At 47.1% G+C, this 16345-nt stretch overlaps 1 long non-coding RNA gene across 2 annotated transcripts in view; it reads left to right on the plus strand.

Moving 5' to 3' along the window:
- The first annotated feature begins 394 nt into the window (after positions 1–394).
- LOC308608749 overlaps positions 395–16345 on the plus strand; it is a 433619-nt gene continuing 417668 nt past the window's right edge. For both annotated transcript variants that reach the window (XR_014014228.1, XR_014014229.1), the window contains exons 1-2: positions 395–501; positions 2970–3074. This is a non-coding gene — a long non-coding RNA (uncharacterized lncRNA). The remainder of the gene's footprint in view (positions 502–2969; positions 3075–16345) is intronic.

Consider the following 16345-nt stretch of genomic DNA (forward strand, 5'->3'; position numbering starts at 1 on the left):
GCCGGCAGTCCTGGAAAGCCGCCAGCACAGGCCGTCAGCTGTGGCGCTTCGGGCGCTGCCGGGAGTCTGAGGGACATGAGGCTAGGCTGAGGGCTCGCGGGAGGGAGGAGCCCCAGGCATTGTCTGGTGTAAGGGGAGGACCCAGAGGGATGAGAAGCCCACTGCAGGGGGGTTCCGCCGCACGCTTGCTGGCCGCTCTGAGGACACGCAGGCAGGCTTCCTGGACATGTGGTGGGGCTTGTTAGTGGGGACTGGACTGGGCAGCAGAGGAACGAGCCCAGGCCCCGCCGGGCGGCAAGGCGAGGGTCCACAGGGAGGAGAGCGGGCCCCTCCCGCCCGCTCTGCCCCTGCCGTCTTTCTCGCGAGAGGCCCGGGGCAGGGGTCCCGGATATGACGTGTCCTGATTTCCGGCCGGGGGCTGAGATACCGAGGCATCGTCTGCTGGGGCTGGTGGCGCGGACTTGGGTCGGCGGAGACGGAGGCCCTCGCTGGCCAGCAGAGGTGAGGACGGGGAGGAAGGCCCGGGGACCGCTCTCCGCAGCCCCCGGCCCGCCCTGCGTGGCACCCCGGGCAGCCCAGGCCGGGCCCTCGGAGGTGTTCTCCTTGGGTCTCCGTGTCAGGAGTGTCGGGGCTGGACTCGGGTTAGAAAAGCGGGGGTCCCGGCTCTGCCAGCTGTTAAGGGGGGCCCTCGTGGAGGGCCGAGGGAGCCTCGCAGTCCACACAGGGGGTCCCGTGGGCGCCCGCCCCGCCCAGTCCGGCTGGCTGTGCGCCCTGAGCCGACTCGGGCGGGGCTGTGGGCCGCGGGGTCCCTCTCCGTCTCCTGACGTCTCTGCCTGGCGACCCGGGGCCGTGGTGGCCGTGGGCTGAGGCAGCGGCCTCGGGTCAGAAGAAGGGAGGGGGCCGGGCCGCATGGGGACTGCGTGGGAAGCCGTGAGGATGGACGAGGGCACCTTCCGCGGACGCGGAGCCCCACGAGCCCCCCCGGGAGGGCTCAGCGATGCCCCCTCGTTCCCTCAGGACGCCGTGGGGCTGGTCTCCGGGAGAGACGCCTTTGCCTGAGGGCCGACGGCGGCACCTTGAGGGGGGACGGGAGCTCCCCCCGCCACCGAAGAGATGGCGTTCAGCCCCTGCTGTCAGCCCTAGGAGGTCCTGGGCAGGGGTAGCAGGATGTGGCCTCTTGTTACTCTTTTTTTTTTTTTTTTTTTTTTTTTGTGGTACGCGGGCCTCTCACTGCTGTGGCCTCTCCCGTTGTGGAGCACAGGCTCCGGACGCGCAGGCTCCGGACGCGCAGGTTCAGCGGCCATGGCTCACGGGCCCAGCCGCTCCGTGGCATGTGGGATCTTCCTGGACCGGGGCACGAACCCACGTCCCCTGCATCAGCAGGCGGACTCTCAACCACTGCACCACCAGGGAAGCCCTCTCGTTACTTTTATCTGGACCTTCTCAGGGCAGCGAGGCCCTAGACCTGAAGGGGCAGGGACAGCTCGGCAGAGGGAGGAGTCCCAGGCTTTCCCCGGGCTCAGATTAAGGACTGAGGGCACCGTGAACACCAGAACAGATGGGGCCCAGCAGTTCTCTGCCCTTGCTGTCGACACGGGAGAGCCAAGGATCGTTACTGGATGTGGGCCCCGGCTCACTCTTTTTCTGGGGGGTTCCCAGGGTGGTGAAGACCTTGGTCTGGTGGGCGTGCCTGAGTTCAGCCCCGGGAGAACTACCACATGCTGCCAGGCGTCAAGATAAGGACCCTGAGGGAAGATTTGCTGGGCCTCCCACCCTGTAGAGAGGGGTCTCACAACAACCTGCCCCTGCTGTCAGCCCTGGGAGACCACATAACAGGGTTGCCAAATGTGGCGTTTATTGACTTCCACTCTGGGAGTCTCAGGGAAGTGAGACTTTTTCTGAGGGGTGGACCTCAGGGTAATAGAGAGGACTGTCAGGGAGGATTGAGAGGACCTCCCTCCCAGGTAGATTTGGCCTCTGTCTGCCCTGAAAATACCCGTTTTAGAGAGAAGGGGCCCCAACCCAGCCCTGCCCCTCTTGTCAGCCCCAGGAGACCACAGGCAAGGTTGGCCGGATGTGGCGTTTCCTGAGTTTTGCTGGGGGGAGGGTCTCAGACAGGTCACAGCGTCGGTCTGAGGGGAAGCCACATCAGTTCAGAAGAGGGAGGCGTCGCAGGCTGTATCAGAAGTCAAGGGAAGGACCATTGGGAGGCCTGAAGGCCCCCTTTCCCTGAAAAGAAGGATGCCACAGAATCTCAGCGCTGGGAGGATCAGAGTAGCAGTAAGCAGATGGGAGGAACTCTCACTTCTCTGCAAGCTCTACCAGGAGTCAAGGGGGTGGAGTGTCTCAGGGAGGTAAGGGCTGGGTTGGAGCAGAAAACTTCAGGTCAGCAGAGGGTAGGACAAGCCTTGCCAGGAGTACAGATGAATACCTTGAACGAGGAGTGAGTGCATTCCCCATGCTAGAACAGACCCCAGGCAGGTGTGGCTGGATTTGGTGTCTTTTTACTTTGTCTGGGGTGTCCCAGAGAGGTGAAGACCTTGGTCTGAGCTGATGACACCAGCAAAGGGGGGAGTCCCAGAATCTGAGGAGTCAAGGTAAGGTAAAGGCCTTGAAGGAGGACTAAGGTTACCCCCTAAGACAGACAGAAGAGGTGTCACAGAAATTCCACCCTGTCCCCACTGTCCACCCTGGGAGGATCCTGGCAGGAAAGCCCAGATGTGGTGTACCCTCACTCCCTGCAAGGGGTGCGTGGAGGTGTCCCTGGGAGGTAAAGCCTTGGTCTGAGAAGGATGATTTCAGGTCACCAGATAAGGTGGGCCCAGACCCTCCAGGAGTAAAGAATACATTGAGGGAAGACAGAGGCAACTCCTTATCCCAGAATAGAGGGAACCCAGCCCCTGCTGTCAGCCATGGGAGACCCCAGGCTGGGGTGGCTGGATGTGATGTCTCTTCACTTTTGCCTTAAGGGTCTCAGGGAGGTGAAGGCCTTGGTGTGAGTGAGAAGACAGGTCAACTGAAGGAGTCACATCCGGTCAGAAGAAGGAAGAGTCTCAAGCTCTACCAGAGTCAAGGTAAGGACCCTCGGTGAGGACCAGAGGTACTTCCAACCCCAGAAAGAAGAGACCCCATTGAGTCTGGCTATCTCCTGTCCTCAGGCCTGGAAAGACTCAGGCAGGGTTGGCTGTACAGGTATGCCCTCACTTTCTCCAAGGGTGAGAGAGGTGTCTCTGAAAGGTGAGGTCCAGTCAGTAGGGGGTAGCCTAGGCCCTGTCAGGAGTAAAGATGGATAACGTGACGGAGGATTGAGGATAGCCCCACCACAGGACACATGGGGACCAGCTCTTGCTTTTGGCAGTGGGAGGACATAGCAGGGGTGGTAAGATGTGGTGCCCCATTTTGGTCCATGGGTTCTCAGGGAGGTGCGGTCCTCGTTCTGAGGAAGTGGCAGTCTGAGGGGAAGCCACATCAGGTCAGCAGAGGGAAGAGTCCTAGACTCTGCCAGAGTTTAAGGTGGGGACCCTGAGTGAGGCCTGAGGGCACACCCTCACCCGAGGACTGAAGGCACACCCAGCTCGGCCCTTCCCCTGTTGTCAGCTCTGGGAGGCCCTGGGCACAGTGGTCAGATATGGTGTACCCTCACTTCCCTCTTGGTGGTCTCAGGGCTTGTTCTTTAGGGGCCAGACTGAGGACAGCAGAGGGTGGAGTCCCAGAACCTACCAGGCATCAATGTGAGGAATGAGGGTGACACTCAGCTAGGAGACAGGGGGACCCCACAAACTTCATTCACCTCTTTCCGTTACCCCCGGGAGGCCCTGGGCAGGTGTGGTCGAAAGTGTTACCCCTTCACTTCCTTCTCATCTGTTTAAGGAATGTGACCTCTTGCCTTAGGCTAGCCGAGGCGCAGGAGGAGAGGGCACAAGCCTCCTTAGAGGAAAGGTAAGAACCTTAGCATGGAGGGGATCATCACTCCAGAACAGCGGGGACCTCACAGAACTCGGCCCCTCCTCTCCTGTCAGGGGCTTCAGGAGCCATGAGGTGAGGGCCTGGGTGTGAGGCACATGTCCTCAGGTCAGCAGATCATAGGAAGCCCAGACAGTACTGGGAGACAAGGTGAGGTGCGCACCCTGAATGTCTGCCAAGGACCCCACAGTGCCTGACCCACCTGCCCACAGTCAGCCCTGGAAGCCTCGGTTTGTACTGGTTGGCTGCACCCTGAGGAGCTTTCTCACATCTTCCTACAGGTCCCTAGGGGACAAACTGTCCAGGGAGACCAGAGCCCTGTGAGGCCCTAGAGCACCCCCTAAAGAGGGCATCTGAAAGCCAGCCTTTGTCAGAGCTGCCAAGGGTGCATTTCTCTGCTGAGGCTGCTGAACCGCTCCCTCTCTACCCCAGGCCCTCAGATCCCATCTCCCACCATCCTGCTTACACTTCTACCTGCTTCCTCCAACGAGAGTCATCATGCCTCACTCTCCAAAGCATCTGTGCCTCACATTTGAGCCAGGCTTTCAGACCCTAAGTGACATGCAAGACCTGCTGATAGTACAGGTTCCCCCAGCTGAGGATGAGGAGGAGACCGCCTGTTTCCTCTTCCTCTTTTGCTTTCTCCTACCCTTCAACTTCCCCCCCTTCCTTTCCTCTGCTACTGGGCACCCCAGAGGAGGAGCAGGAGGAGGAGGAGGAGAAGGAGGAGAAGCAGGAGGAGGAGGAGGAGCAGGAGGAGATGGAGGAGGAGAAGGAGGAGCAGAAGCAGGTCATAGATACAGAGGTGGTGGGTGGGGTGTGGGCAAAATGTGTGAAAGGGGCCAAAAGGTATAAACTTCCAGTTATAAAATAAATAAGTCATGGGGAGGTAATGAACAGCATGGTGACTATAGTTAATAATACTGTATTGCATATTGGAAAGTCGCTAAGAAGAGTAAATCATAAAAGTCCTCATTACAAGAAAAAAATTTTTTGGTAACTGTGTATGGTGATGGATATTAACTAGACTTATTGTGGTGATCATTCTGAAAACCCAAAGGTTTGTTATAATGCAAGCTGATGGCTGCTTCTAATATTTATATGGAAATGCAAAAGACCTGGAATAGCCAAAAGAACTTTTATTTTATTTATTTATTTTTACAATCTATTTATTTATTTTTGGCTGCGTTGCGTCTTCGTTGTTGCGTGTGGGCTTTCTCTAGTTGCAGCGAGCAATAATCAACACAGTGTTGTATTGGTATAATGATAAAAATATATAACTGGAATGTGATAGAGATTCCAATAATAGAACCATACATATATATGCATATATAGACAAATCAATTATCAACAGAGATCTGAGGTAGATTAGAGAGGATAGTCTTTGCAAAATCTGAGTCTGGAGCAATGGCATATCCACATGCAAAAAAATTAATTTTGATCTCTACATCTCACCACATAAAAATGAACTCAGAATAGATCATAGACCTTAATAATGCTTCTATATGAAAAGCCAGGGAAAATATTTGTTGCTTTGAAACCATTTCTTATGTACAAAAAACCCAGTCTATTAATGAAAAAAAAGATATATTGGATTTAATTCAAATTACAATCTTTGAAAAACACTGTAAAGAGAATGAAAAGACAAATCACAGATTGTGAGAAAAGGTTTGCCAATCACATATCTGATAAAGGACTTGTGTCAAGAATATATAAAGAATTCTCAAAACTCAATAATAAGAAATCAAACAATCCAATAAAGAAACAAGTGAAAGATTTGAACAGACACTTCATCAAAGAAGATATAGGGGTGGCAAATAAGCACATGAAAAGATGCTTAGTCATTAGGGAAATGCTATATCACAATTAGATTCTACTGGGTACTTATTAGAAGGTCTAAAATTGAAAATACTGCTGATATTGTGTCCGTGAGGATGTAGCTCACTGGAACACTATTACACTTCTGGTCAGAATGTAAATGGCACAATCATTTTGGGAAACAATTTAGCAGATTCGTGAAAAGCTAAACATTTACTACCACAAGATCAATCCGTTCTAAACCTTGGTATTTATCCAAGAGACATGAAAACATGTGTGATGCAAAGAACTATACACAAATGTTCATAACAGATTTACTCATAATGGCAAAAAATATAGAAACAACCTAAATGTACACCAACAAGGGTATGGATAAACAAAATTTGGTATATCCATACAGTGGAATACAATTCAGCCATAGAAATGAATAAGCAAAGATACACACAGCTACATGGATTAATCGCAAAATAGTTATGCTGAGTGAAATTAAGAAGAAAGAAAAGAATGTGTATTGTTTGATTCCATCTATATAAATTTCCAGAATATTTAAACTGATCTATTGTCGCAGAAAGCATATCAGTATTTGCCTTGGTTTGAGGTTGGAGAAAGGCAGCAGGGATTAACAGGAAAGACGGGGTTACAAAGTTGCATGAGGAAAATTTGGAGATGATGGATAGGTTCTCGTGTATATAAATGTCAAAAATTATCATAGTTCACATTTTAATATGTGCAGTTTATTATATATCCTTTATACCTCCAAAAAGCTGTGAATATTTTTTTTAATTTTTATTTATTTATTTATGGCTGTGTTGGGTCTTCGTTTCTGTGCGAGGGCTTTCTCTAGTTGCGGCAAGTGGGGTTCACTCCTTATCGCGGTTTGCGGGCCTCTCTTGTTGTGGAGCATAGGCTCCAGACGTGCAGGCTCAGTAATTGTGGCTCACGGTGCTAGTTGCTCCGTGGCATGTGGGATCTTCCCAGACCAGGGCTCGAACCCGTGTCCCCTGCACTGGTAGGCAGATTCTCAACCACTGCACCACCAGGGAAGCCCCACTGAAGGGTTTAAGGGTTAAATTCATAGCATCCTCTGTCATTTTTTACGGATTCAGGATTGTTTCTGGGGAGAAATCCCGATACGGTTTCAGACAGAGGGAAACACATAGAGACGGGAAACTAATATTAAAAAATTGGGGTCAGCCAGCCTTCTGTGGAGCCATAGCATAGCCTGAGGCAAAGGAAAAAATGTTTCACCCCAATGCGTTCATTCACTCATTTGTATTATTAATTTTTCTACCAGGGACTCAAGCGAGAGCAGCTCTGTGCTTTACCCCCACTGTGTTCCCAAGGCCACCCCCAGTGTTACCTTGTTGAGCATTTCTCCACTCAGAAAGTTGCAGTTCACATTGTCATCAATGCAAGGCCACCTTCCTGAGTAGAGCGCTGCAGGTAGTGTGGCTGAGCATGGCAGCCCTGGTCTTTAAAAAAAATTAGAGGTATAAATTACATACCATAAAATTCACTGGTTTCATGTAGTACAATTCAGTGAGTTTTAGTCAGTTTAGAGGTGTACACCCATCACCACAATCAAATTTACAGCATTGCCTTCAACTCAGAAAGAAACCTAATGCTCAGTTGTATCCCCTCTGGTAACACTTGATTCACTTGGCCTCCAAGGCACTTATTTTCTCTTAGTCTTCTGCTTAAGTCACTGGCTTTTCCTTCTTAGCCTCTTTCGCTGGATTCTCTCTTCCTTGTTGTCATAAGGTTGGAATGCCTTTGGGTTCAGCTCTGGGATCCCACCTCTTTTCTCTCTCCGTACTCACCCTGAATGAACGTTTCCAGTCTCATGGCTTTAAATGCCATCTGTATGCTAATGCCACCTAATTTTATATTTCCAGCTTAAGCTTTCCTCCTGAACTCCAGAGGACACACTTGCCTATTCAGCATGTCTGTGTGCATGGCTAACAGTCATATTAAATTTAACTCATCTCCTAACCAGCCCCATATTCTCCTTCAACTGGAGACCTCTCTATCTCAAATACTGGACATTCTATTCATTAGTAAAACCTGTAGACACTCCTTTTAAAAATACATACAAAATAATTGTTTTAACTGGTAAGTCAGATAAATACTTTGCAGCACCAAACCTGCAGTGGCTCCCCTATTGAACTAGGATTAAAAGCCAGTCGGTGCAGTGGCTTACAGAGCCCTGTTTAATGAGCTTCCCTTTATTTTCCTGAACTTCATCCCTAAAGACTCTCCCAGTGTGCACTCTAGCCACACTGGCCTTGATGTTCTTAGAGCCGAGCAGCCACTCTCCTCAGGGCATTTGCATAGGATGTTCCTTAGGTGCTCTCTTCTATGCTGGCTCATGTTATTCCTCTCTCACATCCTTCACATGTTCTAGATATTTGCTCAGAAATCACCTTCTCATTGAGACTATATAGGAGGACAAATAATTTTTTCTCTACCCATCTGAGTTCTTGGTGGAGACCCAAGTCATAAAAGACAGATTAACAAGAGAAAAACAAGCAAGTTTATTAACATGTATACCACCTGTACACATGGGAGATACTCAGGGAGAGTAACTCAGAGGTGCTTAGAATTCAGACTTAAATACCATGTTAATAGGGAAGGCGGAGATGGTATGTAGGCCTCTTAGGGGAGAGTAAATAATTTTTAAGAAAGGTGAAGGGACCTTTAGAAGAATAGATGGGAAGTGTGATGGTTTGTGAGAACACTTGTCTGGCTGTAGTGTTGATGTGTAGCCTCCTATCCTGTGATAAAAGTCCGTCTTACCTGGTTGATGAAACTCCGAGGGAGAGGGTCTATGACAGTTGAGTTCCTTTTGGAGGATCTGTCAATAGGCAGATAAGGGGAGTTCAGAAAAAGCCTCTTCCTAAAGTTGCTATTGTTTTCAAAAGCCTACAGCTCAAAATAATCAAAATATCAAAGTGGCATAGTTTGGAGTGGCATATTCTCTTACCCTTCAAGACTTCCCTTGATCACTTTCCTTCATTTTACAACCAGTCCCCATACCAGAACTCCACATCCCCTTTAACGTGGATGCGTATTTTTTCCCCTTGACCTTTATCACTTTCTAATGGTAGATAATTTACTTATATCTGTGCCACCTCCACCCTCCTAGAATGCAAGTTCTCTGAGGACAAGTATTCTTGGTTCTTTTCTTTAATGATGGCATGTAATTGGCACCAACAAATATTTGTTGAATGAATACAAAGTGGCAGGGTGTAGCTATCATAATTAAAACAGTTGAGTATCTGGTTCAAGAAGTGACTGAAGGGGAGGGGGAACTGGAGGAAGACAGTCAAAAGGTACAAACTTCCAGTTATAAGATAAATAAGTACTAGGGCTGTAATGTACAATATGATCAATATAATTAGCACTGCTGTACATTATATATGAAAGTTGTTCAGAAAGTAAATCCTAAGGGTCCTCATCACAAGGAAATTTTTTTTCTATTTCTTTAATTTTGTATGTATATAACATGATGGATGGTCACTAAACTTATTGCAGTAGTCATTTCATGATATACGTAAGTCAAATCAGTATGCTGTACACCTTAAACTTATACAGTGTTGTATGTCAATTATATCTTTTTTTTTTTTGCGGTACGCGGGCCTCACATTGTGGCCTCTCCCATTGTGGAGCACAGGCTCCGGACGCGCAGGCTCAGCGGCCATGGCTCACGGGCCCAGCCGCTCCGCGGCATGTGAGATCTTCCTGGACAGGTGCACCAACCCATGTCCCCTGCATTGGCAGGCGGACTCTCAACCACTGCGCCACCACAGAAGCCCTGTCAATTATATCTTAATGAAACTGGAGAAAAAAGAAGTGACTGAAGGATAAATATAACAAAATTGAAAGCTCAAATATTACAGAGCCCAGTTGCATATTAGTGTGTGCACACACACACAAGTAAAGTTAAAAAATCTCACATTCGTAGTATTTACCCAACTAAATTCCATATGGGTTAAAGAGATAGAGTATAAAATATGAGCCATAAAATCCCAGTGATCCCAAAAAGGACATGCACTATCTCTTGTTAAGGAAAGAAAGCAAGTTGCAGAAAAATGTTCTTATAGAATGAGCTCATACTTGCACAGACAAAGATGAGGTGGACAAAAAAAGCCTTAAATGTGTACATATGAGTCAGTAGATGGTTGTGTGAGCAAGGAAAACAGTGTGGACAGATGAGTACAGGGATTTTGGTAATGGCTGAGGCTGGGTATAGGAATTGATTACTAATATTTTTTCTTTATATATTTGTGAATTGTTTCAAATATTAGAATAAGCAAGTAGTGTCTTTTAATTAAAATTTCATGCATTTTAAAAAATTAAACTTAGCTTCTACCACATTAAACAAATTAAAGTCTTCAAGTCTCAAGCTTCCCAGTCTGTAAAAAGGGATAATTTCTGGCCTTATGACTGATAATGACAATTAAGATGACAATTGTTAACATTTACCAAGTTCTCACTGACATTTCAGGCACTGTGCTAAGAGCTTTTATGTGGTTCTGCTCATTTAATCTGCATAATAAAAGTCATGACAGATAATGTTATTACTTATGCCTCAATGATCTGTTAAAGGATTAAATAAGAGCCAACACACATGAAGATACTGCTATAAACCGAACACAATCTAGACATAATTTTAATATGCAGTAACACATCTAACAAAGCAAATGTATTGATAGTAGTTTGTTTAGTCCTTGAGAACTAATATACTTGGCTCTTAGCTTATGAGCACTGTGAACAATCCAACCCATTAGCAAGCTTAATCACCACTATAGTGTGACCATGTTGTTCAGTATGGTAGCCACTAGCCACGTGTCTATCAGCACTTAAAACGTGGCCAGTCCAAGGGGAGATATGATGCAAGTGTAAAATACAAACCAGATTTTAAGCACTTTGTGTGAAAAAAGAAAGGAAAATATTTCATTGTTATGCTGCTTATATTGATTACCAATTGAAATTATATTTTGGATGTATCCAGGTAAATAAAAATAGATTACTAAGGTTGTTTCAACCTGCTCCTTTTGTACTTTTAAAATGTGGCTGCTAGAAAATTTAAAATTATGTATGTGTCTCTACATGTTTCTATTAGACAGAGACACTTTATACAGAATTGTTCCTAGTGAGATTGGTTTTCATGTGGTTACTAGAACATTCCTTGATCAGTTGGCACCTAAATCCTCCCAAAACATACTTACCTGAGGCCCTTCTCAGAACACAGTTGAAACAATCTGGAGTAAAGGAAATGGTTGGGGTGGTGGGATGAGAAATGTGGTATAAACCCTAAAGCAAGGAGATTGAAAAAATTTTCAGTTTCAGAACTCATAAACAGCATTTACTGAATGTGATGATCATCACATCAGTAATGTGATCATACTGATCATCATCAGTATGTTTCCCGGCTATGTGTCTAAGACATAGGTAACATTAACAATATAGAACATTCAGTAGCACTCATTGAAAAACAATGAGAACTACTAGCAAGCCATTTCTTAAAGTTGGACAGAAAAATTAAAAATATACACTTAGATCTATAGTTTTCTTATATACCAGCAGTAATCAACTAGAATACACAAGGGGGAAAACTCCACTCAGAATAAATTTGTCATTAAGACTTCAGTGACAATATTGAAAAAAATCACAACTTTACAAAAAAATTAAAAAGATATTTTGAGTCAGTGGATGAGCATTTTCAATACCAGACAGTAAATTCTGAATCAAGGCACTATATAAGGTATTGTTACCAGGGACTGGGAATGGGGGAAATAGGGAATTGCTGTTCAAAAGGTATAGATTTTCAGTTACGCAACATGAAGAAGTTTTAGAGATTGGCTCTACAACACTGTGCCTATAATGAACAGTATTGTGTACATAAACATTTAAGGGGGTAAATCTCATGTTAAGTGTGCTTATCACAAAGTTAAAAAAAATGTCGACTAAAGAATTCAGAGATATCATTGGAATAGAACTGGTAGTTAAAATGGAATAAGGGAAATACTAGATTTGTGGAGAAAAGGCCAGAAAATATTCTTTTCACATACTCAAATGCATTCCTCCTAGGTTAATCAACTGAATGTTAAAACATGAAAGAGTATTTTCCAAGGGTAATAGCTTTGGAGTGATACTAAGTGAGAGATCATTATGAACAACATGTTGAACCTCATAGCAGGACAAAATAAAATCATCGATATGTTTGAATATGCTGAAGAGGAAGAGAGGAATGACAGTGGGAGGAGAGGAGAATGAGTAGCAGAAAAGGGGGGAAGAGGTTGGAGGAAGGAAGGAAAGAAGAAAAGAGAAAGAGGGAAGGGGAGACAGGAGGAGAGGAACGCAGAGGGGAGAGGAAAGAGGACAGGAGACAGGAGAGAAGAGGGGAGGGAAGGAGAGGAGATCAGAGTGAAGAAGAAACCAGAGAAGGGAGAGGAAAGGAGAGGAGAGGGGAGGGGAGGGGAGGAGTGAAGAGGAAAGAGAAGGAGGGAAGGAAGGTTCACAAAAGAGGAGGAAAGAAGGGGAGGAGCGTGAAAAGGTAGGAGAGGGGAGAAGGGAGGGGAAAGAAGGAGAGGACTCGAGAGGGAGAGAGGAGGGAAGGGGAGGGAAGAGGAGGGGTAAAGAAGGGAAGAAAGAAGGAAGGAAGAGAGGGAGGGAAGGAGGAGAGGGGAGAGCAGGGGAGAGAAGAGAGGAGAGGATGGAAGGAAGGGAGAGAGAAAGGAGGAGGACATTAGGAGAGGAGGGGAGGGGGCTGGAGGAGAAGTGGAGAAATAACCATAAGATGAGGCATTTGTCCCATGTTTGCTGAAGTATCAGACTTTGCATGAAGCGCTTTGACCAGGATGATCTCATCTGTTGCTCACTGAATACACCTGAACACTGTGCACTGTACTCTAATGTACATGTGGATAAGTGGATTCTGTTATTACTTTTAACTTAATTTTCATTGTGAGGACAAAGTGAGCCAACAAATGTGAAAACAGTTCTGTAAATTGGGAACTGACCTAAAAAAGTGAGGGATGGGGCTTCCCTGGTGGTGCAGTGGTTGAGAGTCCACCTGCCGATGCAGGGGATACGGGTTCATGCCCCGGTCTGGGGAGATCCCACATGCTGTGGAGCGGCTGGGCCCGTGAGCCATGGCCGCTGAGCCTGCACGTCCGGAGCCTGTGCTCCAGTTTGGGAGAGGCCACAACAGTGAGAGGCCCGCGTACCGCAAAAAAAAAAAAAAAAAAAAAAGTGAGGGATGATTATAGTGTTGTTTTGGGGCCTAACTAACCACTTTACATACATGTTTTCTCACTAAGAGCCCACCTGCCAGGCTCTGAGCACCAGAGATGAGCCCCTTACAGGCTCCATTTCACCCCCAGGGTCTAGTGACAGTTCTTTTCACCAACAGGTCACTAGTACATTGGGGTCTCCCGCTGCTGCCCTGAGTACCTGGGGGGCCAGGGGCCACCACCATCCCCTCCAAGTGCCAATTCCGTAGGGGAAGGTCCCTATCATGTCAGCCAAGGAGCTGCAAACCCAGGTGCACAGAAAGGGGGCAGTGCTGGGGGCTGGGGACCCCCTTTCTCCAGGTTCAGGTCTCCAAATGCCCCCCATGGAAAGGATAAAATTACCCCCCTGAAAACTCAAGAACTTCAAGTGAAACTCCCTGAGAACTCAAAAGATGGTCCAGCAAGGCGGGCCGACAGGAGAAGACTCAGCAAAGAGCGTGGAGAGCAGCCCTTCACAACAGGAAGAAAGGATGTAAAACCCCAGTGAGAAGCCGGCTCCGATGTGTCCAGAACAAGAATGAAGACACCCTCGAACTTGCACAAGGGCTTGAAAGGAGGGAAGAAACACACGTGGCCCCGCTGCCTGGCATGGGTCCAGGCAGCCCAGCGCCCACGGCTCTCAACTAGAATTCTGCTCTTGGAGGCAGGACATTCCAAATGATTTATGTGCCATACGGTATTAAACCCTGCCTGCCACAATAAGGTGGTGAGAAGATTCATGAAACTGGCCACAAAAGCAAAGGAATGAGGGGCACTGGCTGTGGCAAATTGTGCTCTACAATGAAGATAGTACTGGGGAGACATGGGTGTTGACACGGACAACGGATCAGAATGGAGCCCAGTGGACAACAGGCATATGGAATCATATGGAATGTTTGTGGCTGAGGCAGGGGGAAGGGGGAACGGACAAGTTAATCCCCATGTCTCACCTGCCAGCAGGGCAGGCCAGGCCGGAGCAGCAGATCACACTGGGTGTGAGGGATGGGCAGCCATGGACGACCAGGGTTGGGGAGACCACCGTATGTCTGCTCCTGCATCTTTGCCGCACTGCATCCCTTAGGATGAGCAAGTGATACTTACGTAAGTAAAATATCAAGGAAAATACGCAGCAAGATAAATGTGAATGCACATGTGTGTTCCTACCGAGACCCTCAGTTTCTCCAGATCTCAAATTCTCCCACCTCTAAAAATCAGATAACACCCGCTCTTTGAATGACAACGACAAAGTACCTTCGAGAAGCTATAAAATAAAGCTTTACAGTGTTGCTGAGGGATTTAGCAAAGCTTTGAATCAATGGATGTATCTCCATTTCTGTACAGCAAGATTATGCATTTACGATGTTGATTTTTATTTAATTTGCGTTAGGAATGTTTTACCTCTGTGCTGCCCAAGATGGCAACCACTAGCCACAGGTGGCTGGCTCTGAACCATCTCCGGATGGAAGTACATTTCGTTTAGTTTAAAATAAATTCAAACTTAAACAGTCACCTGTGTCAGCTTTGGGGAATTCATTCACAAAATGAAATTAAAGAGTAATGAGAGGGCTTCCCTGGTGGCGCAGCGGTTGGGAGTCCGCCTGCCGAGGCAGGGGATGTGGGTTCGTGCCCCGGTCCGGGAGGATCCCGCGTGCCGCGGAGCGGGTGGGCCCGTGGGCCATGGCCGCTGTGCCTGCGCGTCTGGAGCCTGTGCTCCGCGGCGGGAGAGGCTGCAGCGGTGAGAGGCCCGCGTACCGCAAAAAAAAAAAAAAAAAAAAGAGTAATGAGAGATATTTCTCTTACTGGATATTAAAATGGAATTATAAGACTATCAAATTAAAACAAATTAAAAATTAAAGCTGCCCATCCCTCACACCCAGTGTGATCTGCTGCTCCGGCCTGGCCTGCCCTGCTGGGCAGCTCCACGGTCTCCAGCTGGAAGTGGGGATCTCCCACTGGGAGCGCGGATGGGCAAGGCCTGAGTCACGCTGGGCGTCGCGTCCTAGTCTGCAGGCTGCTCTATGACTTGTTCTGATCACTGAGGAGAACCCCGTGCACCACACTTTTATGCTTCATGTTGTAAAGTGCAACTCCTGATCTTGTGCCGAATCTTTTCAGACGTCTCAAAACACTTTTCGGATTTTTTTCTGAGAATTTTGGTGAGACATGGGGATTAACTTGTCCGTTCCCCCCTCCCCCTGCCTGGTTTTGGATCAAGAACTGACAGAATTGAAAGCAGTACTAAGATTAAATGCTGTGGGAAAATTAGATATTTGTGGAAAAATTAAACTGTTAAATCAGCACTTCCCAATTTACACTCAATATATTTTCACGGGTTAGAACGTTGAATTTTAAAATGTAATACAAGATACAGCTATTGATCTTGAAGGACTTTCATGGCATATTTTAAGTGAGAACAAATTAAAAAAGTTTAAATGCATAGCATGACCCCTGTTTCTAAAAGAAAACAATTCTTTTTTTAAATTAATTAATTAATTAATTTATTTTTGGCTGCGTTGGGTCTTTGTTGCTGCACGTGGGCTTTCTTTTTTTAGTTGCAGTGAGCGGGGGCTACTGTTCATTGCCGTGTGTGGGCCTCTCATTGTGGTGGCCTCTCTCGTCATGGAGCACCGGCTCTAGGCGCACGGGCTGTAGAGCGCAGGCTCAGTAGTTGTGGCACACGGGCCTAGCTGCTCTGCAGCATGTGGGATCTTCCTGAACTAGGGCTCGAACCTGTGTCCCCTGCATGGGCTGGCAGATTCCTAACCACTGCGCCCCCAGGGAAGCCCAAGAAAACAGTTCTTAAAGATTACAGTGGCATCTAGGCAGGTTGAGGTGGAAGAGCAGGTCAGCCCAGGCGAGGCAGATGTGGAGGTGGGAGAGTTGGGTGCGGACGCTTATATGCACATATGTAAGTGACTGTGTCTGTTTATCTGATCCACTTTTCACAGTGAATGATATGTATGTAAGGTGCTTAGCATTATGTCTGGCTATTAGAAAACACCCAAAATGTGAGCAATTAACATTATTAGGTCACCTATTAAACAACATGGATTAAAAGATTTTTTCTAATATGCTTAATTAATAGAGGAGTTAATTTATGTGATAAACACTCTGGAAAAGTAATTTATGGTAAGGGGCATAGGGCATAGTAGAAGGAGAGTGGTTGCCATTTTGTATGCAGTGATCTTTTTCTTATAGGGTGATATTTGAGCAAAGATCTGAAGGAAGTGAGGGAACAAGCTATGCAGATATTTGGAGACAGAACAGAATGCTCTAGTCAGGGAAAG

This window comes from Mesoplodon bidens, assembly GCF_964165515.1.
Source record: "Mesoplodon bidens genome assembly, chromosome: X".
Lineage (NCBI taxonomy): Eukaryota > Metazoa > Chordata > Mammalia > Artiodactyla > Ziphiidae > Mesoplodon > Mesoplodon bidens.